At 41.7% G+C, this 21,006-nt stretch overlaps 1 protein-coding gene across 10 annotated transcripts in view; it reads right to left on the reverse strand.

The window, feature by feature from the left end:
• Positions 1–21,006, reverse strand: part of ZMIZ1 (zinc finger MIZ-type containing 1) — a 364,718-nt gene that overhangs the window by 241,744 nt on the left and 101,968 nt on the right. The window contains exon 1 of one of the 10 annotated variants that reach the window (XM_076338395.1): positions 16,589–16,609. The exons of the other annotated variants lie outside the window; for them this stretch is intronic. The gene's annotated coding sequence lies outside the window, so the exon portion shown is untranslated. Of the gene's footprint in view, positions 1–16,588; positions 16,610–21,006 lie in introns of those variants that run through there. 10 annotated transcript variants of the gene reach the window in all.

The raw sequence follows: 21,006 nt of genomic DNA on the forward strand, positions 1-21,006 counted from the left end.
TTTAACATGGCACTCTGGTTCTTAGTGATTTTGCCAAGCTGAATCAATGGAAAAGGTCAATATACATAAGGGAAACACCCAGAGCAAACTGTGCATCACGGCAAGTCTTAAAATTAAAGCATATAAGAAACACTGAAGGGGGGAACTGGAAGAAATCCAGCAGGGAAGCAACACAGAATTCATCTTTAGGCCTCCTAAGTCTCAGCCATATCATTGCAAGGGACTTGGGTCAAGCACAAACAACTCTCCCTGCATTCTCATCATGTCCTGGTCCCACCTGGTGGCCACCAGCTTTTAGATACTGGACTATTATAGAACTTCCTAGACTATTATAGAACTTCCTAGACTATTATAGAACTTCCTGGAGCCCCATGTCTCTTCCTCAGCCTTATCCTCTGAGGAAAGCAAGAGGGACCCCAGGGTATCTCAGTGTCTACACCTCAGCACTCAGCCTGTGCTGGACTTAAATAACTGTAAGTAAATAAAATTCTAAGGGTAACCAAGAGCAAAACCTTCAGTTTCCACACACAAGATACCACTTGGCCTCTACATACCCAAACAAAAATGAAGAGATAGCAAAGACAAAACACACAGAGAAATGCTTGGAAAACAGAAATACTGCAAAGATAGACAATTAAGTATGGTGTACAATCTTCTTACGGAAATACATAAGGCAGGTGTACTTCAGGTATTTTTCTACTTTCACAAGTTATTTCCAAGTTCCAGCATTATTCTCCTTGAACTGCAGAATACGTTCAAACTCAAAATTCCTGTAAAACCACAGCATGTCGGCAATCCCGGCTTCTCATTTACCCAGGGCTGTAACTGGGTCATAAGCAAAGAACACAAAGTGCCGCACTTTCTAAATAAGCTTACTGGTCAACAAGAGTACTTCTGCTATACAGCAAAATCTACAATTTCTACAGAGTGTTTAAATATTATATGCAGTCCTTGTTAGGCATCATATCCCTCTATCAACTCAGGAGTTTTCAGAAACTTGGGCTTTTTTTAAATTCTAAAGCAACTCAAAATCAACACTGAATGTAAGCCTGATGAGCATCGGATGCTGTCCTCTGCCAAAAAAGGGGTAGTCTGCTAGTTTTATATGAAAGAGAAGCATAAAATGTTGCTAAAATAAGCAATGCAAAATAGGTGGGGGGTTTGGAGGGGAAAAAGAGAGAGAAAGAGAGACTAAGCTCAAAGCAGGTTGGTGTGCTCCTTTCCTGGGCAGAGACAGGGTAAGGAAGGAGAGTAAAGTTGGAAAGAAAAGATCGGGGTGAGGGGGGAGGACAGGACGGGATGGGGGGGACATGGCAGAACCAAAAAGAAGGGGGGGGCAGAGGGACTGCAGCTTCAAACTGACAACTTTCAACTTTGCCTACACCTAGACTTGGTCCTCAATAATCCTTATTAAAACAAGAACCAAAAAGCACACAAACACATCACACCAAAATGCAGCAGCCACATGGCTGCTAAACACTGGCATTCACCCGATGGAACAGAAAGGATGAACGCTCCTTCTAAACACAGGCAGCAGAAAGTGGCCACGTTGCACTGAAACCCCCCATCCTCGCCTGGCACCACCGAATGCGTTCTCCTCCCTGCCCAGAAGCGCTCTGCCTGCCTGCCCCGGCATCAGCCCCCTGCCTGCGTCCCAACGGGGCTCCCCGTGCCCCCCAAAGTCCCAGGCAAACCCTTGGCCAGCACTCCTGTGCTACAGCATTTCTTCCTGATACAGTTTGTTCCCAAAACAGGAGCAAGGTTCTCGCAGGGCAGATCGCAGGGGACTGCGATGGCAAAGCTCGCTGTGCTGAACGCCGCAGCCGCTTAAGACGCACCGTCAAACCTCTGGTTGCTGTACCACGTTGTTACTGCAACCAGCCCTCCTGGGAGATTTTTCAGGCTCACCCTGTTAGGCAGAATGCTACCAGGGTAGAGCAAAATAAGAAAGAATTGCAGTAATAAGTATTTCAATTTTTGCTTGGTTTATTCCCCCTATTTTTCACTGGGGTAAAAAGCAAAAGTTTTGTTTCTCCAGTCACCATTTCCTCGATTAGTCTTCCTGATTTTTAACAAAAATTTACCTTTATTTTTTTTCTCTGCATAAGCAGAAATTAAATCCATCTCAAAATTGTATTTCACATTATTTCAAAAATATAAAACATAACTGGAGTACACTTTTTCTCAGACGTAGGAAGCCATGAAGTTGTAATTTCCTCACTTTGAGATGGAAGGGAACGCTAGGGTTGTGTCATACCCTCCATATATAAGACCTAGCAGCAGCAGTAAGCAATAATCATGATCTTTGGTTTACAACAACAAAATCCTTTGCTTTCTCCCAACTTGTTCCACAAAAATTCCATTACTGGAAGAACCACCTTTCCAGTCCAGCTCTCTTTTCCATGCTGCATGTGAACTTAAGACGGGCCCAGTGCACCTAAAGCCACCCGGCCAACATCGCTGCTGTCCATGTCTCTGCTCTCCTGCCACAACCCTGGAAACCGTCAAGTTCGCGGGGCAGCGCTGTACCCCACCTCCCTCCCAGCCTCGCACCCCAGATTTAAGGGGCTGCACATGAGTCAGTAGGCTGGATCAGGAGGTCCAGCACCAGGAGGGAGGAAGGGATGTAAGCAGCAACAGGGAAATAGGACTGGGAGGACAGGCACTTTGGTGCATCTTTGTGAAGACACATGCCACAGCTTTGCTGTGAAACAATAACCTGATGCAGGTGGCTTTGGCCTGAGCTGAAATAAGAAAGATTTGGTGTGCCTACTCTGCGCAAGGGAGTCAGCCTGGCAGAGCTCTGAACACCCCCCCCAGCCAGGCTGCTGCTCCTCCAGCGCTCGCTCCGGCCTAGCAGCACCACAGCCAGCAACAGCAAAAATCAGCCCGGGGCAGATGAATCCAAAACAATTGAATTTTGCAATTTGTTATCATTTCACAAGTGACCGTCGTAGTAACGGCTCCTACCTAGTCCACAGCAGACAGTAGCATGTAAGACTGCATCTCTTTATAGCAGGGACTGAGCTGCCAGCTCACAGGGGTAGGATAACGAGCACTATTAACCTTGGCTTAAACTGAACCATTGTTCTGGAGATTGGACATCTCTTGTAAAATCCCATTATTAGAGACCATTTGCCATCTATTTCCGTAGCAACTTTTTTAGTTTGTTTTGTTCTATTTTAGAAAATTTTTCCCCTTCCCTTTTCCTTATATCCTATTGTACTTACAGAGCCTGGAACAATAACACACTCAAGCACAGCCATGGAAGTGGTTTGAAGGAACAAAGGCTGCTTCTGGCATAGCCACTGCATCTGACTTTCCCTACGTACAGCTGCCTGCATGTCCTCTGCAGATTTGCAGAGCACCAGAAGCTACCGATTTCCCTCTGCTTCTGCTGTGTGTTGGATACAAAATAAACTGTAGGCAGTAGGACTCTACTAAAATTGTACTTGAAGCATCGACTAAGGGCGCAGGTGAGTCACAAGCAAGTTCTGCAGCTAATCTTGCTAAAGGAATAGGTTAGGAGCAGGCTGACCTGAAAAGAAAGCAGTATGCATGAACAAGAGAAATTTAAAACAAACAAATTAAAAAAAAAAAAAAGAAAAAAGAAAAAAGAAAAAAATCTAACTCCAGGGAGGCAGTGCAGTGGAAGCAGAGCGTCTCAGGCTCTGCTAATGAAGATTATTGCCACATCTAGCAGTTAGCACCCACCCAAGTAGTGTACCATCAACTTAATTCTCAAACAAGACTAGCAGAACAGCGAGACAGGATTAGACATGCTTGTTTTTAACCATTCATTTCTCTCTCTGGTGGAACGCTATCAGCACAGCATTGGCATCAAAATTACTACCCTTCAGAATGTGCAGAGCGCATTTTTAATTTTACATGTAGCAGTTATGTCATAGGGGGTTATTTATTTTTTAATTTAAAGTGGTAAAACATATTTAATCTGTTTTGAGAAAAGAACAAATTGATTTAGCAAGCAGTTCAAGGCTCTCCCTGGAGACACTCAATCACCCTCAGCAATCTGGATATAAGTTGAGACTTCACTGAAGTAATTTTAATTGTAGGTCATAAGAAATGTCAAGATATAAAACACCAAGGAATACTAAAAATTAAGCCATCATCTCTGAGACTAACAAATGTCTTCTATTTGGCATTAGAATATTTTTTTAGATCTTTATGGCATTACTACTCAAACACAGCAGCAGAGCAAACGGCTTAGAGCTGCATGTAAAACATGCACATTATTGTTGCTGGTGGGGGGGAAAAAAACCCAAAACCTACATTAAGGGAAAAATACTGGGGTGAAAGAAACTTAAAAGACTACACTTGTGATGGCAGTGGTGTATCTCTTCCACTTTGTTTCATTACACTAAACATCTTTTGTTTATAAACAAGAAGTTTTGTTTCATCTTGGTCAGAAAACATTCTTCCCTAATACAGTAAGAAAGAAACAGCGTTGCGTATACAGCAATACACATATGCAGATAGGGAGCACAAAGGTGAGGAAAGATGGTTTTTAAAGAAAACTTTAAAAACAAACAAACAAAACCCCACAAAGCCTTAAACACTTCCAGAGCTTTGTGCCCGGGTCTTATAAGGAAAAACTCTTCATTTCTTCTTAGCCAAAACATACTTTTTAAACAGCTTTTTCATGTGAAAAGTACCCCCGACTTCTGTCCTGTAGTTTTGAGATGGATCCCCCATTTACTAAAACCCTTTTGTAGAGCTTAGCTGAAATCCCAAAAATTTTGCTTTGTCCACTTGCCTCAAATAACGATGACAAAAGAGGGCTCTGACCTTAGCAGCAGAGAGCAAAAACCCCTCCAATTTAACTTCTTAAAACAGAGGAAGTTGAAAATTAGGTGCATTCATTTTCAAAACCAAAGAATAGTATCTAAGAGCTCTTACCAAAGTATCTAAAGAAAACATATATAACCCATCTCCTCCCACATTCTCCTATCTGAAATGAAGTTTAAAGGTCAGCAATGTGAAATCATGGGCAGATTTTTTTTAACATCCCTGCCTAATAACCTTTTAAACTTGATCAACATACAAATTTCCATTCCTGCCGTTATCTTCCACTCATGGGAGTGGAGACGAGAAGGTTATTTCCCCTTTTTAGTTAAATCAGAATTTAACTCACCAGTAAACAGGTTTTTGAACAGAAAGCAGTTCAAGTGATGTGCTGAAGACCCACATGTGTGTGGAAGAAAAGAAAAAAAAAAGCAATTTTAACATCCTATATTGCTGCCAGTCAACTCATTAATTAAAAATTACAAACACTAATTTCATTGGGTTTAGCCACTGTCCCTAGCAGGTGCGCCAAAGCCTATGGATGAACACGTATCTCTAAATGTGAAGCTAGGCATTTCACACAAGTTCCAATCTATCCACTGCCAAGTCCTTTTTCTTGACCACCTTCCCATCGGTTCACTGAATACTACCATACTCTAACCACCTTCTTCTGTACGATTAAAAGCCGTGTATGTGCGCAAACATCTGCACGTGGTGTAGCGTGGGGGCTATCGCCTGCTCTGCCTGTGTGAGTGGTGCTGTTGTGCCAGGACGAGAATGGCAGGAAAGCTGCAACACCGCAACCCAAGCAAGATGCAGGCAAACAATTCTACAGATCCAAGTCTTTTATGCAAATTAACGTCATAGAAATAAATGCACCGAAAGAAATAATTGCACAGATGCCTCAGAGGAAGAGTCATATCTTGGGATTTAATAGCTAGAAGCAGTCTTCCCCCCCGCCCCAATCTTCCCTGTAAGTCATTTGGTCACAGCAGATGAGCGCTCCTCGCTGTCTGTCACACAAGCCGTTACGCAAGTACTCCCAAACTAGTAGCCCTGGATCCTGGTTTTCTGGTTCCCTGGAGGGTGGCAGGGCAGGGTCCAGGGCCTCCCCTCATGCCAAGCCCTGCCAGGCTGCCCACGCTGAAACTCGAGGCCATCGGCAGCTCGGAGAGGCAGCCAAGGGCAGGCAACGTTGCACAATTTGTGTTCTGTGTGGACATCTGAGCTGGAAAGACAGTCATTTCAAAAAAAGCTGAAGTTTGCCTCGGGATCTTCTAAGTTTTACTGCAGGCTGTTCTTAAACTCTTCCACTGATAGCATTTGTAAAACTCGGATTAATTTTCTCTGACACTGAAAGGGGCGGGGGGGAGACCCTAAACAAAACCCCAGCCCTGCCTCACCGACTTCACTCCTTATATCCGCATAAACATCCATTTGCTTCTCTCCTGTCCTCAAAAGCCCTTTCTCTCCAACACGCCAAAAGCTTTTAACCCATATTAAAGCCACTAGCATCCAGCCCCCGCACCGAACAAGCACTGCTGTGGCAATGCCACTATTCTGTAAGAGGTGAGCCCTGGAAAACCTTGCTCAGGCACTTTGAGAAGTGGCTGCCACTGACCGTCCACCATGTCCCTCCGATGGAGAGGAGGCTCCCCGCAGCAGAGCTGGCCGGGGGGGGGGGGGGCTCGTATCTGCACCTCCGCTTGAGATACGCGCGGGGTGGTTCAGTCAAGGAAAGTCCATTTTCATTAAGAAAGTGGACAGAGTTTCAACAACTGAGGCAGAGGCAAACATTGCCTTCTGGCAGCTCCTCTCTGGGGGTGGGATGGACATCTGAGGAGGGGTGAATTAGAGGGAGAACAGCTGTTTGCTCAGTGAATGAGTCACAGGACTCGGCTATTAATTCTTCCTCCCAAGAGAATATGCCCCCATGCCAGCCCACCCACCATCCTATAAAACAAACAAACATATAATGGAGGTCAGGGAGGGGGAGCTCAGTAAAAGGAAAGGAAAAAAGGGGAAAAAAATACCCAAGCATTTAATATTTACATAGAAATGAAAGGTTTCATTAATTACATACAGAATCAATTTGCAGCTATTTTCCTTAAATTTCTCAGTCAAACCCACAGATTTGAAGCACTTTGAACTGTGCTGCGCCAGTAATTGTGGATGAATATTTTAGATCAGTCTTGAATCACTGTACTGCACACACCAAATGAACTAATAAGCCGCTCATGTGTGGACTACTAATGTATTTTCTTTCTTTCCTAGACAGATGGAGTGCAGTCTAAAATCAGTTGAATTGGCTACTGGGAATCTTCAGAAAGGCTTAGAAAAATCTTTAGTGCTACTGTTTTATTAAAAATACCACTCAAGAGCCTGCATGCATTAAAAAGGAGCCAAGAAGATGCAGAAACACCCAAATAAGTTTATAAAGATAGGAAGGAAGAGTTGGACTTTTCACATGACTGTAGCAACCTCCAGAGAGAGACAATGAATAGTGAATTGTGAAATGTTATTACAGGACTATCAGAAAGATGGACATCCTTGCCATCTATATGATATTTATCACAATACGTCCGTTTACGGGCAGTCATTTTAAATCACGTACAGTGGCATATCAGTTCCATAATCTGACAGATGTGTTCTAGTTTACAGAAGCATCTGTTGAGTCATCAGGACATCAGAATAGTTAATTGCACTTCGGGGATGCTTTCAGAGATTAGAAGTTCCCTTACTTCAAGCAAATTTTAAGTGTCCTCATAGACTTTCAAAATTAACATATGCACACACACTCCAGCGAAATTAATGTACGAAATGTAAGGCACAACTTCCTTGAAGGATTATCTGTATTCTTCCGCCTCCTGTACGCCCTGCCTCACACTGTGTTCAGCAACGTGGAACAGAAAACAGAGATACAACTTGAATCACCCTTAATTCTGAAATATAAACTAAGACTTGGCCTACACTGGCAGGGCAAAGAATGCAGAAGAAGCTGCCTTCAGTCAAGAACTTTTAAAAAACATGTAACGGCTGAAAACTGCTAGACGATGTCTGCCATCTCTTCTTGGCAAAATGCTTATAATTATATTTCACAAGCCTTTGTTACTGTTTATTCTAAAAGAAATGCTGTACAGGCTGTATCTTTCCCCACCACAAGAGTATGAGACAAGCCAGGAGAACCACCCACAAGATGAAACATGGGCTGAACGACATTAAGCCATCCCCCCATCTGAAATTGTACCAATTGCTTCTTATATGCTGCTAGGGACCGGAGACAAGCAATCTCCATTCATACACCTAATTATCCAAATGTTTAAATTAAAAAGATCAAAAAACCTTGTGGAAGACTCCTATGAGTTTTCAACACGTGTGAGCAGATTACATCTTACCCATGCTTCCAACCTGAATTTCCTTGCAACCTTCTGGCCTTCATAGCAGTAGGAGGATTGGGGGAAAAAAAAAAACCAAACCAAAACAAAAACAAACCCACCCTAAAACGTATTTCTTAGGAAGAAGGATCCATCGTATGAACTTTGATTTAAAACAATTTAGCAGTGGATTTTTTGTTTGGTTGGTGTTTTAGCAAAAAAACACCACAACAAAATGGATCAACCAAAAAAGGTATTATCTACTGTTTCTCAGACGTGACTGAATTTGTCTGGTCTGTAACACACGAACCACAGGGTTCCCGTGATTAATTTAATGAACTATTTGATTTCACTCAAAAAGCGATCATAAAGCTGAAGTGTGAGTGCATAACCCAGAGCACCATACAAGACTACAGATACCAACACCGCGTATGGGTTTTGCTTCCTATAAATTCTAAAGCGACAGCACACCTCAATCTAACTCGACTGTTATTCTTTAGTGCGGAGGAAATCAAACTTGAAGTGAGAGTGTAGAAGTTGAGACAAGCACTGCAAACATGACCATGCTTTAAAAAGGTCCCTCATACTTTTGAAGTTAGAGCATATTCCCTTGCTGCTAAACCAAAGTGAGACTGTCATCTCAGTTGCATTAAATTATTAGCTAATTAGCCCTGAGTAAGGACAACAGTGTGTTGATGCTGGCAAGCTGTGAAAAGAACACTCCGGCAAAGAAGATCAATAGCATTTTTGTCTGGCTTACAAGAAGAAAACTGCTGGCCCAGGTTATGAGTTTAAGCCATTTTTCATTTGGCAGACAAGACAGTACTAGTGACAGATCAATACAGCAACTTTATGATAGGCTGCTGCTCCTGCAGATGGCAGGACCATAAACAGGCATCATTCTTAAAGCCTGGAGCAATCCATTACTCAGACAGAAACCACCTGACCTTTTATAATATTTAGACATTCCTACACAAAAATGAAGATCAGAAAACAAAACAGAGGGAAAATCAGGAGGATTAGCTATCCTGTAAGACAGGACGGAATATTAGCTGTTTGAAAGTCAGTATTTGAAGCAGCAAGCTTCTGTGCTATTTGGGAGATCGCACTAAAGCCACGAGGTTGGCACCAGGTAACTACTTATCCCTTCAAAGGGAAAATGTTATTGGGGATCAGTTCTTATTTGATGCAATTTTCTTATCTCCAGGTTATCTGGGATAACAAAAGAGCCTATTTATTAATCTTTTAAAAAAAACCCACCACAAACAAACTACTTTAATATGTCCTTAAAACATTAGATGAGTCACTTTAACACCTGCAATTAGTAAGCATTTGAGAGAATACAGTTATAAGTGGGTGGTTATTTTTCCCCATATTGCAATATACACACTGCAGCATTTGCACATATGGTTTGTTATTCTGCACCAGTATTAGAATTGCCAATAGCGTTCCACTATTTCAACAAAGGCAAAGGAAAACAAGAGGACGGTTTTATAATTCTAGTACTTTTATGGTAAGACCTCTAGTTGAAGAGAATGTAAAGGATAGCCCCTTAATAAATTATTCAGGCCAGATCTTCAGCTGAGGACACAGGTGGAGCATCTGGCCCTGTATTTACAGTCTCCTTTTTACTATAAACATGAAATAACCACAGAGCATGATGAATTAATCATACAACTAGCTTGCCTCTGCCTCCCCGTCTGAGGCTGGTTTGTGTCAATTACTCGAGAAATATCTGCTTAAGCAGGAAACTAATTTTACAAAAGCACATTGGGTTCGCGGGCTTTCATCAATACTTTTTGGTTGCTGCAAGTAACTAATTAACATTAATGTCAACATAAAGGATAGAAGAAGGGGAAAAATATTAACGAGAGCAATATAAAAAACTGAGCTGGCTGCTTCTTCCCCATACAGTACAGCACAGCCATGCAACTAGCTTCCACTCCATGCCTGAAAAATGAGTTTTTATTATTAATTTAGTTGCTAATTTTACCTTGCATGATGTAAGCAAACAGCGCTACATCTTCCCCTTAACTAATGCCAATTATGCACAGCATTAGTTTAAAATACAGCAGAATAGCAGACAAACCAGAAGCCTTTTGACTGGGCTCCACTCGTGCTAAGAATAACTTGGCGCACACGTACACGATGCTAAATCTGCCAGTGATCTGCTTTGCTCCAAAACTAGCCCCCCTGTGCCTTCTACAAGGTCCTATATACGTCAAGCTGTGTTAAAGCAGGAAAACTAGGTATTGAATCTATTTTTAAAAGAAATTGAATTTTTGTAAACTCAAAGGCGAAGGACAGTTTCAACAGTTTCACGTTTATAATCTCACCTCTTTTCAGCGTGCACAAGGGCTCTTTATACCAAATTGCGCTTAGACATGCTGGCCGCCACGCCTGCCAGCCACCAACACTTGGTTTCAACCCAGAGACTCTGCCAGCCTACTGCAAAATCACTGGCACAAACACACAAAACAGCAGCCCACAATTCTGATTCGCAGGACACAAAACATCCTTAGAGACGATGCCCCTGTGATCAGGCTAAACAAGACGTTAAATAAACTCAATGGCTTGATTTTTAGAATCATAGAATCATAGAATCATTGAGGTTGGAAAAGACCTCTAAGATCATCGAGTCCAACCGTCGACCCAACACCACCACCCACTAAACCATGTCCCTAAGCGCCTCATCTACTCGTCTTTTAAATACCTCCAGGGATGGGGACTCAACCACTTCCCTGGGCAGCCTGTTCCAATGTTTCACCACTCTTTCAGTAAAGAAATTTTTCCTCATGTCCAATCTAAACCTCCCCTGGCACAACTTGAGGCCGTTTCCTCTTGTCCTATCGCTTGTTACTTGGGAGAAGAGACCGACCCCCACCTCGCTACAACCTCCTTTCAGGTAGTTGTAGAGTGCGATGAGGTCTCCCCTCAGCCTCCTTTTCTCCAGGCTAAACAACCCCAGTTCCCTCAGCCGCTCCTCATAAGACTTGTTCTCCAGACCCCTCACCAGCCTCGTTGCCCTCCTCTGGACACGCTCCAGCACCTCAACGTCCTTCTTGTAGTGAGGGGCCCAAAACTGAACACAGTATTTATATTTATATATATTAAATATATTTTGTAATTTGTTTTTTGTTTTGGTTTTGTGGGTTTTCTTGTTTTGGGGTTTTTTTTTAATAAGCTTACTACGTTTTTGGTTGCAAAACCCCCCCGTATTTGTAAAAAAATTAAAAATTGCAGCGCTCAGAAATAATTACTGATGCTTCTTTTACAGTGCCTCAATGACATCGTTTCAATTTTAAGATAATCCAAAGCATGTCACTCACACCATGGCGTATGGATGCAGGTAGCGACCCCACGCTGGCTGTTCCAAGACACCGGCTCGGCCTCAGCACACCTGGGACGCACATCCTATTTCACCTGACAGGGTGAAAGCAGCCTGAGGGAAGGGGACTGGGTCTTCCAGAGCTTGCCTGCATGGACACTAGCTAAAAGCAGTATTGGGAGGAGCGATCACGTAACTTGGCATCGGACTACCCGAGGAGTGTGTTCAAAGGGAGGCAAGAGCATCTGCCTCGAGAGGAAAGGGGAAGAGAGACCCTCGCCCTCAAGAAGTAGGCGACCGTGCTCCTCCTGCACCCCGAGTGATTATTACTTGCTTTTTGGTGCAAAGACTCCCTAGTACGTTATTTTCTTCAGCACTTCAGCCGCTTTTATCCCACTCCTCCACCGAGCATACTCCTGTATTTCCGTTTCTTAGGCTTTTTTCTTCTTTTCCCTACATCCTATTGGATCTAAATTCCAATACACTATTTCCTTCTCAGCAAGGTCCTCACCATGACTTTTTCTTACTTTTCCTCTGTCCGTGGTAAGATCTAAACTACATCCTTCATCCCAGACCGGTCTCTGCAGACTCCTGTTCTGTCCCTTCTTCGATCAAATTCCCTGGACTTTCTGTAATAAGAGACTTTTAGTCAATAGGGACATTAACCCTCCTTATTGCTATTGTACTATTAAAATGACACGTTCCTTGTCTGAAGATAGCACTGTGTCAACAGCTTTACAGACTTTAACATTACCACCAATGAAGTGAGACCCCATTGAGGGCCTCCACAATTTCTTGTTGAAGAAATTGTACCTAAGTGACAAATCCACCAATACAAATGACCATGCAGCAACTTTACTACTGTTCAAGAGGTTAATTAAGTTGAAGGGAAAGAAAAGCAAAGACAGGCTTCCAACACCACACCAAACTTACTTGTCGTTATGGTTCCAGACTCCAGATTAGCTACAAAAACCATACACAACCCCTTATTATCTGTTTTTCTTCCCTAGCAAAGTCTTGCTTGAAAAGCTATGTCTTAACACTTGCTTCGCATCCATCCAAAAAAGAAAACCAGCTCTTTACTTTGTATTTTGGATATTGCATTCATGTGAGATACATCTATTTCAGCATAGACTCTGCCACTGTAATAAAACTATAAACTATTAGTTGGATAATAAAGCATTTGTGAAAGGCACCATCTCTTCATTTTGTATAGTGCCGCGATCATATTTAACTCCATGATGGTGACCAGAAGGCAAGATCACAATGCATATATTAATAACACAAATAAGGAGACTCAAATAGCACATTCACATTACACATTGTTCATACTACCATCCACCAGAGCCAATCCTTTTCAGTGTAATAAAGTGAAGGTATTGTAATTAGAGAGTTCATAATGTCATTTAATCAAGTGTGAAGCTGGAGCACAGTGAGTTGTATACCAAAGACAAAACCACATGAAGCAGCACAATGCCGAGTGCAAGAAAGGGCACACATACTCCTCAGGGAAAATAACAAGTTACTACAAAGCCATGTTTGTTTTCAAGTACTCAAATCAAGACAGTTTGCATACTAGGTAATTTTACATCATGAAAATAAGTTATTTCATAAACTGCAAATGAAATATGACCACAAAAATGTCTTTTGATTCTTATAGACAAAACCCCCTAGATTTCAGTTCTCAATTTGCAAATTAGTTCTTCATAGTTTTATTGGAAGAATTAATTATACTTCAGCAATATTATAATTATTTTTCTACTACTGCTTATTATTTACAAAGTGCTTTGCAATAACTAATCAGTTTCCACGATACCTCTAGAAATCTCCATGTAGTGAGGCTGAGACAGGAGTATCCTGAGCTATCGGCAGCAGAACAGCAAGGGCCAAGTGAAATCAGGAGTAAGACCAAAGACTTTTCCATAATGAGGCCATTTTCCTGGGGGTCACGTATCCTTGGCACACCTAGCGTGAGATGCTTCTCAAAATCAAGATCATTGTTACAAAAGCTCCTTCCCGTGTCTCAAAACCAGACCGGGAACTACCCTGATCCCCTCCCATGAAACAGAACAATGTATGCTTTAAAAAAAAAAAAAAAAAAAAAGGTAGTCGGAAATCACCCTTGCAAATGAGAGGGATCAGACACTCACTCCTGTGTTTTGGATTAGCCTCCTGACCAACCTGAGAGATCCTGCACATCTACCTGCCCAGGACTCACGTCGTTGGTTGGCAGGAGCGAACACACCACACAAGGAAGGACCCTAATGACAATGGTTGCAGCTACTACTCAATTCCCCTTCTGAAACACCAAAGATGTCCAGCGTTATTCTCTACAGAAACAGAGTGAAGACTACTCCTGTCCTAAGTAGCCCTTGTTTTAACCATACCATAACATTTTTAGGAAAACATGAAAAATAGTTTCCATTTTATGTATGGACAAACTTGCTTGACAAACAGAGTAAGTCAGGAGCACAACCACTGAATGTTCCCAGAAAAACATGTCAGATTTGGGGTGCAAAGTTTTACGGTACAATCGTTATTTATTTCACAGATGCAGCTGCGAAATCCTACAGACCTTGGCGTTATCTTCATTTGGGGCCTTCAGAGCCCAAATATGATTTTTTATTATAATACATAAATAACAATAAATATACCCCTAATGTATGTATCCAAGTTACCAGGTATGTGTAACTTAACACACAAGTAACATCAGGAAAATTAAAGCATAAAAATGATGCGGCAGCACAGAGCTTCAGAAATTACTCTCGGGCAAGCAAGCATCTTCAGACTGAAGCGTTATTTAAACGTTTGTTACTTATATAACAGCACATTCTCAAATGACCGCAGATCAAGACATAAAAAGGTCTGAATTAAAACAGGGTCTTAAATAAGACCCATTAAGGTTGCAAAAAAGATTCCCACTGGCTTTAGACGGTGTTGGGTCGTACCCTAGTCACACTACTACGCAAGTTTCCTGTGCCTTTCAGCTTACTTATATGACAGTTACACAGCTAGCCGTTCCCAAAATAGCAAGATACGAGCTTCCGTCTGCCTGGATATTCTTTATGGACAACAGCTCGACACTCCTAATGGCTAAAAAAAGACTTTGCAAACTAGGAGTCAATTTTACCATAACCTGTAGAGGCCCACTCAACCTTTGCCATCTCCAGAGAAGCACTGTGATCAGGAGCCATTTACCTTACCTTATTTTCACAGTTTTACAGACTGATTTCTTCCTTCCCCATGCCCATCAAGCTCAAGTCCTTTTTCATAATTGCACGTCAAAAGGAAGAAAGGCGCAGAGATCACATGCCTTCATCACTTATTCCTAAATAGCTCATTAATTTAAGAACTTGTATTGATTTTGTTGGGTCATTTACACATTTAAAATACTTGGGTGCTTAAGTTCTGTAGGAATGAGCATCCCAAAACTCACTCTATTATCATGGAGGGGAAGTGAGATGTTTGCTTTGTTTCTTCCTTTAAAGCATTAATTTACATAAAATTTAGGAAAACTTTCCCCTCATCTGTACTCTTAAAAAAATATTCCTTAAAATGTGGGAGAAGACTCAATATGCATAAGACAAACTAAAGTACACCAAACAAACAGCAGGACAAATAGTTTAATCCTCGCTCAACAGATAAACACCATAATTCACAGCTTTGAAATGGATGAAATACAAGTCTATTCTTTATTAGTGGAGATCAATGGTTGTCACCTTACTCTCCAATATGCTATTCTTGTATAACTATGGGGTATATTCCCAGGTCAATCTGTGGGAGATTTAGGCAGACGATGTTAATCCTAGCGCAAAACTTCAGGAACATGAATCAAGTCAAAGTGTTGCAGAACATTTTAGCCACAAGCAGTAGCTCCCATCAAACAGGACATAGTCAAGATAAAAATCATGCTGTTCTAATATCCTTAGGGCTTCATCCTGCCAGCACTAACTGATAGTGTTGCTTATGAGAGATCCTGGCAGAACAGAACAACAGTAAGGACAAAAACGTATCTCAAATCCTTTATTGAGGTGGGTAATTTTAATGAACACTTCATCTCTACTGCTTTTGACTGAAACTGTGCCACAGTATTAAACTGTTTAGATTCCCACCCGTTTCACTCTGCTTACATGCGCAGTGTTGATTCTATAAACATCCCGGCAGGACCATTTACACCAAAGAGTATGTTTGCTGTACTGATTACAGACTTCAAATGCCATTAATGTCTGTCTTTCAGAAAGGCTGCAGCACCTTGGGTTTGAAAACCAAGCTTTTTAAGAGATGCAAACTGGCAAACTCAAAAATCAGCACCCAAATCTAAACCTGGAGTTCTTATTTCCTGTACTGTTAATAGAAAAAATTCATTTTATTAGTTTCTATTGCTCTATTAATTTCTATTTAAAATATTAGCCCTTTATTTGCATCATAGTTCCTTGTTAATGCTTTAAAGTGAAAACCAGGCACAGTTGTTTGATATGAACTAAAACTGTTTAACATCCATTTCAAATAAATGGGTGTTACACACCTAAACGCATTGCATCACACCTCTTAGGGGTTTTTTTTTTCAGTCATTCTAATTTTCTGTAAGGCAAGACACCAGAATAATCACTTTATTGTTACATTTACGAACAATGACCCTCAGAAGGTGGTAACGTTTTGATCCCATTTGATTACATTAGTCTTAATAGAGCCTAATGGAAACACAAGTAAATCCTCTTTCTTATCACTCATTAATTTCAGCAGTCACTATAACTTAACCGCTCAAAGGGCTTTAAAGCACACACCGAGTACAAATGAAAGAACTTGCACTGCCTTTCACTTATACCTTTAATCTCGTCCACTGAACGAATTTAGGGTAACTAAAAACAGAGTCCCAAGCGTCCCAAGACAGAGTTGTCACAATGCCAGCAGGGGTTAACACTGCTATGACACTGACAACGCAGCAGCAGCCGCCACCACCCACGGGAGACAAGACCCAGGAAGCCGTCCACCCAAGAGCTCACAGTCTAAGCTAAATCGAATAGATGGGATGTACCTGGAAGCCCATAAACAAAAATAAGTTTGACTATTGTTACTGACTTACTTCTTGCTGACACTGGAGAAGTATTGAGTCCTCAGGTGGGATTTGAGCAGAGGAAGCAGGGAAAGGGACATCTTATAAGGAAGTGTGTCCCATGTGCAGAAGGTGATGCCAGCAGAGGCACGAAGACTGTCATGGAAGAAGCAGGCAGCCAGAGCATCAAGCCTCACACTGCTGAAAGAACAGCCTTCTGGCAAGGACAGTCACCTACAGGTGCTCACAGCCACTATGCCCAAGATTGCTCTGGCAAGTGAAAGAGAAGTGCACAGCTCCGGTGGGTAGCTGTCATCTGTATTTCCCTACCTGATGCCACCTTTAGAAAACAGAGGTCCTGACGTGAGAAATCAGAGTAGCCCACAAATGAGCCAACTGTGCTGAAATCTGGTTTGACTGCAGAGGTCAGGACAGCTCATCAGCCAGCTGCTCTGCTATGTAAGTGTAACGAGACACCCGCAGCTTGCTGCCCCTCCAGTGTAATTGCACATCTTGTTCTTTGTAATCATGCTTACCACTTCTACGCTGCTGTGGAGACACAACTAATCCTCACAGATCCCACTGAGAGGCAGGCAGAAAAGTATTACCGACCCCATTTTACAGATGGAGAGAAATACGTATTACCTACAGGAGTCAGCTAATGACTGGAATAACCTGATGCAGTTCCGCAGGCCTGGGAGGATTCAGCCTCATGCGCGCCGACGGCCAACTTGGCCAACAGAGGTCAAGTCATTTGTCAAAAGCCATAGGGTGTTACTGTGAGATACAGAATGAAAAGTCTCACAGCACTGAAGCCAGCTTTGTTCTCAGGTCACCGTACAAACCATACCCAGCACATACCTGCGGTGCTTTGGTTTGGTTTTGTTTGTGGTGGTTTTGTTGGGTTTTTTTCTTTTTTTTTTTTTTTTTTGGGGGGGGGGGAGCGATGGGTGTGGGTGGAGTTTTTTTGTTGTTGTTTTGGGATTGGTTGGTTTTTAAACCAACCCATAAGAGATACTAATTAAAAAGAAGCCCAAATAAAACTAAAACTTTTGCTACGGTTCTCCAAGTGGAAGGAAAGAAACTCCCCACAATTTAATTAATTCTGAAAATAATTACAATTATTATTTGTTTTCTGTAGCATCCAGAAAATACCATGCTAGCTGCTGTCAGAAGAGAGTTACTTACAAATGAAATGCATAATATGTGAAAAACAGAGGACAGCAACATACAAATGACGTGATGTATATACAGTAAATAATACAGCAAGGAGGCAGCACGATACACTTTTCCGATTTGTTACTAGGCTACGTATGTTATTCTCAAATACCACGGAAGGTAGGAAAAGTTTCAATAGTCACTTTCTATTATTTTTAAGGTCTCAAAGTTAAAATCAAGCAAACATAACTACCTATTTGTGTGTATAAAACCACAAATGATCAATAATAATCAACCAACCATCCAAACTTCCAAGACAATCATGAAATGATATTATTTGTTCTTTAAACTCTTCTGATATACTTGAATTACATTTTCCATCTCTCTTATGGATTTAGCATTGCTAGGAACTTTAGGAATAGAAAACAATCTTATCAGTTTGGTTTAAACAATCATCTGACTCCAGAAGGCAAGGTTTTAAATAAAATTATCATCGCAAGGCCAAGAGCCAGGTTGGGGAACTGACCCCACTATGATTTTCAGACCCATTACTATTGCTCAGTCCCTTTTCAATGTACATTGCCCATCAAAATGGGAGTTATATAGCTTACAACCCTGCACTGAAGTTGCTTCTCATTAGCAGGAAACATTCACAAAGCCATTTTAAATCACAGACTGATGTTTTCGCCAGGTCCACAGACAGAAACATCAATACAGTGGCTAACTAGATAAACTTTTCTCCCCCCACACCATCTTTATGCTGCTGTGAACTTTCCTACCCTTTGGCAATGTTCACTTTTTTAACTCTCTGCTTTAACAAGAGGCAGCAATCCTATTTTTCATCATCCTAAAAGGAAACCTCTCTAACCATTTTAGACTTGGGTGGGAGGCAAAAGGAGGAGAGGTTTCACCTCAAAAAATAAGCTATTTGCTGTCAATCCGAGCAGCCAGCTGTTCCAACCAGGCCTTCCTCTGGTCAGGCACCGGCTGGAGCAGCACATCTCCCTCCTCAGCAATGAACAAACAGTTCAATACCCGCTCATCTCATGCATCTGTAAAAAAAAAAAAAAAAAACCAAAACATGATGCTTGCTTGTTGGTTGCTTATTTTTAGGACCTCTGCTGAAGGACGCATTAAGGTTTCATGGAAGGCACCACACTTTGGCTTATTTTCCGCTTGAAGATGTCAGCAGGATTCATTAGTGTTAACTAAGTTTGCTCTACCTGTATGTCAAGAAAATACGGTTTTCTTCAGCTTTGGAAGCTGATACAGGATAAATGTACCTTACACGACTGAACTTAGAAGACATGAAGGTGAGTTATGTGACACACTATATATCCCAAATCCAACATTAACATAAAAAATAACTGGTTTAGATAATCAATCCAGCTTGTTTACTAAACTACCTGGCTAACAGCCAAAAGACAGCAATTTCAAGGGGTTTTATAGATTCACTCAGAAAAACAAAAATCCATTTTCTAGAATAGGACTCACAATTCACCAACTCCTTAAGTCAGAAGAAACGCAGAGGAATCCCGCCTTTTGCCAACCTTCTGTTACACAGCTTTACAGTCAAAACACACATCTTGGGATAAATCAACTCGCCTGTTTACGCTATTTTTCATGTTTCCACGTGCACAATTTGCCTACCACTTTTTAGAGATTATGTAAATAGTTATTAACATCATGTAGTTTCAACTAATAGGAGAAAATACCAGATAAAATTGCTCACCAAATGACCTTTATAGCTTTCCTTTAGCACGCAAAATTAAGCAAGAAAGTCTTGTAATGATCATATGTGCTTTTTAAATAACATTATTTCAAAAGGGAAGAATGACCTATGAAAATTTTCTTTTTAAAGAAATAAAGCTGAATCTGCACAAACCATGAAGACACCTGACAGAAAAATCAGAGGACAATCTCCAAACAATCTAGTATCAAAGTGCATAAACATAAAATACTTCAACACGTTTTAAGGCCCCAAAAGATTACAACGGCAGTCCTCTAAGATGACCTCTCCACTCCCACTAACAATCATTCAGTACTGCAGGGATCTCTGAGCCATAGTGCAGTAGGGTCATTCTAGGGTTATATAGCACATGACAGATTTGATAAGCTTGTTACAGATATAACTATATGCATACTATAGGTAATTAGAAGCCTCCTAAGATGAACTAAGAAAGACAGTTAGAAAATACAGCACCTTTGTTCTCTTTTAGACCATGAAAGTATTTGCTTTTTTTAGTGAAAAAAATTCTGACTTCTCATTGGAGGACTGTAAACCAAATTCATCAGTTACTTTTTTCAGCAAGCAGAACTATTTGGGGCCAAAAACTGGGGGGGGGGGGGGGGGGTGCAGCAAAAAAACCACCCCAGACCTGCATGGGTAACTTCAGACAGCCAATACACAACCTAACATTTTCCAGCTTCAGCTGCCACGTAACAACACAGGAAGTTTTATGCTAACAAGATCTCAGACCCAGCAGTATAGCAGCGAAAGGGCCAAACTTCTTGTATCGCACCAGGCAAAGCCAGCTATGCTGCGAGCCCAAGCAGGGCAACCAGGCACAGCAAAGCCTGCGAGTCGGCACCCAGCCGCAGCCACGCAGGAGAACGGGACACACAAGCCTCCTGCCTCAGTTTCCCCACCTGGAGCAACAACATTTACCCACCCCACACCAGAGCACTGAAAAGGTTAACTCATGTGTGCAAAGTGCTTTTAAAATGAAAGCACGCTTTATTTCTCTCCTTTCAGTGATGGCAGTCATCCTCGCAGAAATCTGAGTAGCCGGGAGCTTCCTATTCACCCAGTTATAAAAGTCACAGTTCTCTTGACAGCTCTGCGTGACCCACTTCTCCACCTCAAGCCTGCTGCGGTAGTATTTAAATGTCGAGGAGTTTATCAGTATATAACTGAAATGTTAAGGGGGGAAGCGTATTAGTGGGGACAGGAAGAGGCTAAATTTGTGACTCATAAAAGGCAGTACTTATTCAGATAAAATTTATTATAGCCCATTTAAGTTAAAATATCATATATGTACGAGACCTTCATGAAACCGTAATCCAGACGGGAGCGGGGAGAAGACCCAGCGAGCTGCGTGCTTGTGCAGAAAGAATTTGCTCCTGAAGCCTGGCAGGCAGAGACATAACTGGCTGCGTGTGTGTGTGTGTGTTTGGGGCCGGCATCAGCAGCATAAAAACAAAGATCCCTACAGCCCTGGAAATTAATGGGAGGAGGCGAGTTGTGGAAACAAACCGACAAAGGAAGACATATCAGAGGTTTCAAAACT

This window comes from Aptenodytes patagonicus, chromosome 5 (assembly GCF_965638725.1).
Source record: "Aptenodytes patagonicus chromosome 5, bAptPat1.pri.cur, whole genome shotgun sequence".
NCBI lineage: Eukaryota > Metazoa > Chordata > Aves > Sphenisciformes > Spheniscidae > Aptenodytes > Aptenodytes patagonicus.